Raw genomic sequence first — 8,108 nt, 5'->3', positions numbered from 1 at the left:
TCTAAAATTCCTAAAATAGGTCACAAACGTGACTTTCCATATTTTCTGTTGTGAGAAAAATCCGTCGATTGACCCCAGTCTAATCGATTTAAACACCCATATCAGATTCCTAGACCCATAAGGAGTCTATCCTATGAAAATCAGAGGTTTAATCGACCTCAAACTCCTCCAAATCACGATTTCCAAAACTGTTCTTCAGTGCACCTATTTTCCCGCCAAAAACCTGGTTTTTGAAATGTTGAAGATGGTTGCCCCTTATCCAGAGTAGGGGTGCGTTTAGCAACTTCCTGGAAATGGGATGCCCCTTAGTATTTATGTTACCCCTTATCCAAAGTGAGAGTCCGAATATCAAATGTCCTGCGGGTGCTTTCCGACAATTTTTCGAGCCAATTTTTTCCAAAAATGTTTATTGGCCAAAAATACCTACAAATAAATAAAACACCATAATAAGTACAAAATGAGCCCTAAAAATATATAGAATCGATACAAATCGGATACAAAAATGTATCTATTACATAAGAAGCTCATTGATTAGGATTTGAATCTTGATGTTAATCATAGAGATCCCACACTGGTTTCCTCACTTCTTATACGTTTAATAATGAAGCATTTACATTAATAAGACGCCATAACAAATCAGCAATTAAAAAAAGAATCATCCTATTCCACGTACATATCAGATTGAAAGAAAAAAATATCACAATGTTGATCAAATTGTTGTTATATTTATTTGCGACTGTACATACAGTTCAATTTTCATTTGTTTGTTACTAGAAATAACCCGTTCCGTAACGGCACGGCATGAGATTAATAAAGAGTTCTAATAAACATCTAAAGATAGCTCGTTCCGTAACGGCACTGCTTTAATATGATATATGATTGGTGTAATTTTTCTTTTTTTCCGGACTTTCAATCGTGTTCCTTTGCAAGATAGTTTTCTATTTTATTTTAACCGAAAATAATGTCTATAAACACATTGTTAAATTATTCATACACATTATCCAAAAACGAACACAAAATCATTTAAGTAATAGTGTGTATGCGTATCTCACTTATGAGTTATGAATAAAAATAAATAAATCTTATTTCCCATTACGCTCATCATGCAACCCCTATATCCAATTAATGCATATATGATATATTATGATTTCATTTAATGTTTCTTTGAATATCTTAAGTTAAGAAGTGATGCAATAATTAAAAATTAATAAATTTGGATTCATAATGAGAGGGGTTACAGAAACGACGACCGTTGGATGTCTTTCGTTGGGATGAGATTGGGATGGTCGGATGTAACGTTTGTCTCCCAAAATGTTATCCGACCGTCCAAGATCAAAAACCCATTATGTTTTGTATTTTTTGTGATTTGTAACTTAAAAAATTTATTTTATTTCCACCCTCAATCTTTCTCTCCTCAAATAAATTTCTTCCCTCCTAATAACAAAACTCTAGTTTATCAACCATAAGGTTTGGTGTCTTCGGGTGACCGATGATCAGATTGGATGACTAGGGTGAGCATTTGGCTCGCAATCCTCATATTTGACTCGGATCAACCGTATTTTTGGAGATAAATGTCCAGACTATTCGCTAATGGATTGGACACGGATGAGACTTTTCGAATCCCACTGATTACGGATTGGGTATGGATGTAACCTTGAAAATCCGCTAGACATCCAAACCCGTTAAATTAAGGGCATTAATATATATGAATAATTTAAAAAAATTTAAGGTGTTTGTTTGGAATGTCGATGAAGGCATTTTTATATTTGTGTATACATATATAAGATGTATAGGTTTTAGATGTTGACTATGTTTATTTATTATAAACTTTAACTGAATCAATCCATTGGATAATCTGCATCCAATGTATCCATGCATACATCTATTGGATGCAAATGTGTTGGAAGTCGGATTGGATGCGGAATTTGAATTCCATAATGTATTTGACTGGACATGGATGAGGTGAAACCCCTCCATACTGGCCCATGCTCACCCCTATGGATTTACGGATTTAAAAAGAATAAATGAAACTAAGAGAATGTTTTGAAAGAAAATTTTACATTACTTAAACTTAAGTAATTACAACAAAACAAGAGCAACATAGTGTTTTATCTTTCTCCAAATTTTTAGTGGATCTTATATTGGTATTATCTACAGAGAAGAAGATGTAAAATTTTACATTACTGAAGTTTAAGTAATTATAACAAAACAAGAGCAACGTAATGTTTTATCTTTTTCCAAATTTTTACTTGATCTTACATTGGTATTATTTACAGAGAAGAAGACGTAGATTTCATACTCACAGTAAATTTTCTTTTTATGAAAAATACAAGACGCCGTAAGTATATTAATAATAATGCTCCGACTCAAAATTGGTATCGGTTACAAAACTAAGCAGAAGATTTCCAACAATTACAGATATTTTAAAAGCGGGGGTCTAATAACCTCAACCAATATTTCTCTTAGCAATATGTATGGACTAACTACAATATACTTTCAAGAGAATCAACTAGACAGTTAGACTCAATCTTATAAAAAGTATATCAAAGAGTTATATCTCAATATCTCAATTCAATCCGCAATCAAACAAATAATAATTTGCGAGCCCGATTGAATACAAGAGAGATTACGTGAACGGTACCAAAGACCAATGTTCAAGGATCAATCAATTTCAATCAATAACCAAAGGTTGGATTTACCAATTGATCGATTCAACGCACAACCTGTGATAATTCAATTATATAACAAAATATAACGCGGAAAAGAAATAACACAGACACCAGAAGTTTTGTTAACGAGGAAACCGCAAATGCAGAAAAACCTCAGGACCTAGTCCATATTCAACACCATATTGTATTAATCCGCTACAAACACTAGCCTACTACAAACTAACTTCAGTCTGTATTGTGGTTGAACCCCAATCAATCTCACACTTATTCAAGGTACAGTTGCGCTCCTTACGTCTCTGATCCCTGCAGGATATTACACACTTGATTCCCTTAGCTGATCTCACCCACAACTAATAAGAGTTGATACGAACCAAAGCCGAAGACTTGATAAAATTTTTTGTCTCACACAGAAAAGTCTATAGGAATAGATAAATCTGTCTCCCACAGAAATACCTACGAGTTTGTGTTCTTTCTTTTGATAAATCAAGGTGAACAGGAACCAATTGATATACCTAACTTATATTCCCGAAGAACAGCCTAGAAATATCAATCTCATCACAATAATCTTAATCGACTAGCGAAACAAGATATTGTGGAATCACAAACAATGATAAGAAGATGTTTGTGACTACTTTTCTATCTTACCTATCGGAGATATAAATCTCAAGCCAATCTTACGATCATACGCAAACACGATAGAAACAACAAGATCAGATCACGCAACTACAGAGAAAATAATTGGGTCTGGCTTCACAATCCCAATGAAGTCTTTAAGTCGTTAACTGTACACAACGGTCTAAGTGTTACGCTCAGTGAAATTCAAGCACGTTTAGAGGAAGAAAATGAACAGTTAGCTAATGTTTCTCGAAATAATCTAAATTTCCAAAATAGTGTTTCCAATTCTACCCTTGATATCAATAGTGAATATTTGCCCAATCTAGAGGACGAGGTTAGAATAAAAGACACTACTTATTTAGATAAGGTTCAATCATCTTTGTACTATTATGATGATGAGGATAGTAGTAATGAAGAATCTGAAATATGTAGGCATAGTGATCAGGAATCTATTAATCCAATTGAGCTTTATAATGATTATATTATTTCTAGTTCAAATCCAAATAATTTTTATGATTATTCACCTATTCAAAAGGACGAGGATTTGATTAGGGATACCACCGTTTTAGATGATGTAGTTTTTCCTTTTGATTACGAAGCCGATAGTGGTTTAGAGGAACGGGTTCATTTTGAAAATACTGTTTTACAGTCTAGCGACTTAGAAACAATAGTCTTGGAAGAAGAAGATAGACCCGTAGAGATGAGTAAAGATGCACTACCTGATAATAACTTAGAAGAATCTCTTGAATATTTTAAGGACTCTCAAGATACGGAAATTCAAGAAATAATTAGAGGTCTATCTAGAGACACTGAAAACTCTAAGTTTGGGGGTGATTATCACTTCCCTAGTGCATTACCTTTAACTCTCGGAAAGTCCCCACACTTAAGACTTGATATCTGTTCCTCGACCATTTTACAAGATTACCTCATACTCGTTTTCCCGAGCCTAATGATGTCCATGAGGGAGTTCAGTCGTTAGAAACCCATCCTCTGGTTGATGTGGTTAGCCCAGGAAATAATACCAAGATTGACTTTGTTTTCCCACCAAAAACTTTTCTACCAATTGTGGGAACATATAAATTTCAGATGTGTCAATTATTAAGTTTTGAGACTAAACCTAATTACTTTAGGAGATTAGGGTCGACACATCTGTTTAAGGAAGACCACCACTCTCTTTGTGGTCAGCTGTGTAAGTCAAATCTGATTGACTTTAAGGATCCCCAGTTATTCAGGTTGTTATTATTTTTAATTGAGTTTTTCCAGACTTTTAAACCTGAACTGTTGGATCTTAGCTATGAGGAAGTGCATCCAATGAAAATATTCTATCAAGATCCTTTCATAGAACCTGAACATGAACCACAATGGGACATAGGTATCTTAATCAGGAAACTAGATAAGGGTATGCAGTACATGTTCATTTTCTTGGCTTGTTGCAGATTCCTTTTACTTGTGATAGCTCTATTTAGTTTCGATAACCCACAATTATTTCGGCTATTGCTATATGATTCGAGGTGATTAAACCTTTCTTAGTCTGGATGAAGACTATAAACTTAGCACTTCTTGGGAGGTAACCTAATCTCATGCAACCCGGTAATATACTTCCTTCACTCTTTTGCTTAAAATAGTAACTGTCTCTCCTTGTTCATGCTTTTAATTTCATCTTTAGAACATTGAGGACAATATTAATTTTAAGTTTGGGGGTATGGGAGAAACTTTTTAATTGCAATAAATAAACTCCAGAGCCTAGAAATTTACGCCTATTAAGGATAGCACTAACCAATCTAAGTGGATGGAAACATTTTTGTTTTAGGAGTTGAGGAACCAATCTGACTAGATGGAAACATCTATAGAGTCTATTCATAAAAGAACAGAGCTCAGGTGTTAGAATTAACATGATAGTTTCGCCATATCTCATCGAGTCCTTTTCACTTTCTATTTTTAGTTTTCTTTTATTTCAAGTGATTTGGTGGGGCACATGATTCAAGTTGTTACCTTTGCTAGGGTGAAATAGAGTGACTGAGTTACCTTTTCAAAAAAAAAAAAAAATTTAGACCAGACCAGTAGACCAATCGGAATAAATACTAACACTTGGATAGCAATATGTGTGTGTTCTCACTGTCTCCGTCGCCTAAACAAGCGTGGAATGCAGGATCCACGGGAATCACCATGTAATATGCTGACAAGAAACATGCGCTTCGGTCCACAAGGTCCAATCATGTTGTTAGTTCTTAAATAAATGTGTGTTTAATAAAGTCGACCACTGGTACCCTTGTATATGCCAGTTGTGTTGACCTAGAGTTAGGATTATTAACCACTGGTTCCCTTGTATATGCCAGTGTTTTAATATTAGTCATACCGGTATCTCAGTCATTTAGGTTAGGTTCATCTTGGCAGAGGCCTTCAGACAGATATGGGAAACACCGTTCTCTTTTCAACCATCTACATTTTTCTTTTTCCATCTTCTTAATCTTTTCATGTGATTAACCTGACTCCGAGTATGATGTCCATCGTGAAACTATATTAGTATAGCTCTGTCACTTATATGAATTTTAGTATGCTTGAGTGCAAACTCGTGTACAACAATTGGAATTTCGCATCAGGGTTCTTCCTCTTAGAGTCAATAATTGTATGCCAACCAAGGAGGTTCTTTAGTGCTTTCCAAGGTTTTGCGTATATAGCTAGGGTATGGAGTAAAGGTTTTGTGGGTACACCTCTGGTAAACCCTCCGGAGACAACACTCCGCCACTAGGGCCACCTAGGGGTTCAAATGATTTTCCTTTCTAGAATAAATTTGCTCGAGGACTAGCAAATAATAAGTTTGGGGGTGTTGATAGACGCATTTATATGTCTAATATGTCTCTATTGTATGTATTGTTAGTCCTCAATTTTGTATTTATTGTGTTCTTTTATGTCTTTGTAGGAATTTTTAGAGAAATAAGCCCTTGCGGCGAAATGGGCTCAAAAATCAGTGTTTTACACCCCAGAGAAATGTATCGTAGGCACCCCAAAAATGCACCGGAAGCATCCCAGAAATGTCCCGGAGGAACCCATAAAATTACTATTTCCACCCAATTGTTATTCGCACCCAAGCTCTGGTTAAGGGGCATCCATCTTCTCTTTAAATTCAAAAACATCTTTTTGGCGGGAAAAATATATTCAAAACTGGGAGATTTGTGATCGAGAAAATGAAGGTGTTTTAGTGCGATTCAATCGCTGAAATTTGGTGGGAAGTTGTGATATGGGATAGAGAACACATTGTGGGCATCAGATTCGATCGGAATTGGCTGGAAATCCTGGTTTGAGTCACGAGCTCAAAACAGAGAAACGTGTCCTGTAACACGAGTTTGATTATGTGTTTGCCATGCATGGAGTGTTTTGGAGGAGTTCGATGACTTCGGAGGCATGGGGAAGGTTAACTAGAGCGTGCAGGATCAAATTTTACGTGTGTAGAAGCCAAAAATGGAAATTATTGTTAAATATGGGCAGCGAGCAATGACGGGATTAATGGGAGATTATACGGTGTTATGGTCGGATATTTTTGTTCTAAAACACTATAAATACAAGGCTAAAGAGTTTAGAAGAGTTGGAGAGTCTTTGGGAGAGTTTAGGAGCCGAGAAGAATCGAAAGAAAGTCACGCAGGAGAAAAGCTTGCTGGTGGTGCAAGGAAGAACACGAAGAACATAATACCCTCAGGGACAGTCGTTGATTAGTGTCTCTTAATTGCGACAATACTAAATTCCTTTCCCCGACTTCGGGACAACAACACCTCTGTTGTATCGTTCTTTTTGAACGCTCTATATTTGTCGCAAACACTGTTGTAAACCGTTTTTCTCCATTTTCTCTTGATTGTAAGCACCTTTTGAGTATCAATGAATCAATTTGAGAGGTTTTTCATCATGAGTAGCTAAACCCAATCCCAGGGGTGACGGAGGAAGCCATTCTTCCAAAAGTTATGTGGTAAAATTTATTTATGCTACTCTTTTATGATTAATTGCACCGACTAAAAATGGAGTAAATGATTTTTATTAATCAATTGTGTTTTCTCTTGATGGAGTATGCTTAGTAAATTTCTTTTGATACTTCATGCTCGCGATTAACAGTGGATTTTTTCAAAATCTAATTTAGGCAATGATTAGAATCACAATTTCCTTTTATTGGAGTTATATTGTCTAGAATTGCATGATACTAATTGTTATTGAATCACATAAATTTTGGTGAATGGTGGAATCCTGATCCCCGGTAAAAATTCTCTCCCATATTTTGTTAATATTGTGCATATAAAATTATTTATTTATTTTTAGTAAGTCTAAAAAATATTATCCTTCACAAATCCGAGAGTTTGAACCTTCACTACTACAACCACGAAAAATCTCTAATCAATAAGGCCAAGTCGTGGCTGTATAGTTTGGACTCCGAGTCAATTGAGACATATGAACAACTTACATCTGTCTTTTTCAATAAGTTTTTCCCTAGGCACAAAACATCGTCTATTAGGACGCAAATATGCACATTTTCACAACAAGAGGGAGAATCTTTATATAGGTATTTGGAAAGGTTCAATGATTTATTATCCCAGTGTCCTCATCATGGTTTAGAAAAGGTTAGGCTAGTTTAGATCCTTTATGAGGGTTTAGATTATTCCACAACGACCATGGTTGAGTCTCTATGCACTGGTGGATTTGAAAACCAAACTGTTGATGCGGCGATGAAATTTTTTAACGAAATCGCCGAAAAAACCCAGCAATCGGAAAATAGTAGGGCACCCCAGAAAACAATTATTTTAAGTAGAGGAAACGTTAATAGGGTAGAAGGAGGCTATGAAT

General features: G+C 35.4%; 1 pseudogene; it reads right to left on the bottom strand.

Annotated features, from left to right (window-relative positions):
* Window positions 1–7,778: 7,778 nt before the first annotated feature.
* On the bottom strand, window positions 7,779–7,878 carry LOC113307154 (annotated as a pseudogene).
* Window positions 7,879–8,108: the final 230 nt, after the last annotated feature.

Source organism: Papaver somniferum, chromosome 8, assembly GCF_003573695.1.
Source record: "Papaver somniferum cultivar HN1 chromosome 8, ASM357369v1, whole genome shotgun sequence".
NCBI classification, from domain to species: Eukaryota; Viridiplantae; Streptophyta; class Magnoliopsida; order Ranunculales; family Papaveraceae; genus Papaver; species Papaver somniferum.
This window is presented reverse-complemented; position numbering and strand designations above follow the sequence as displayed.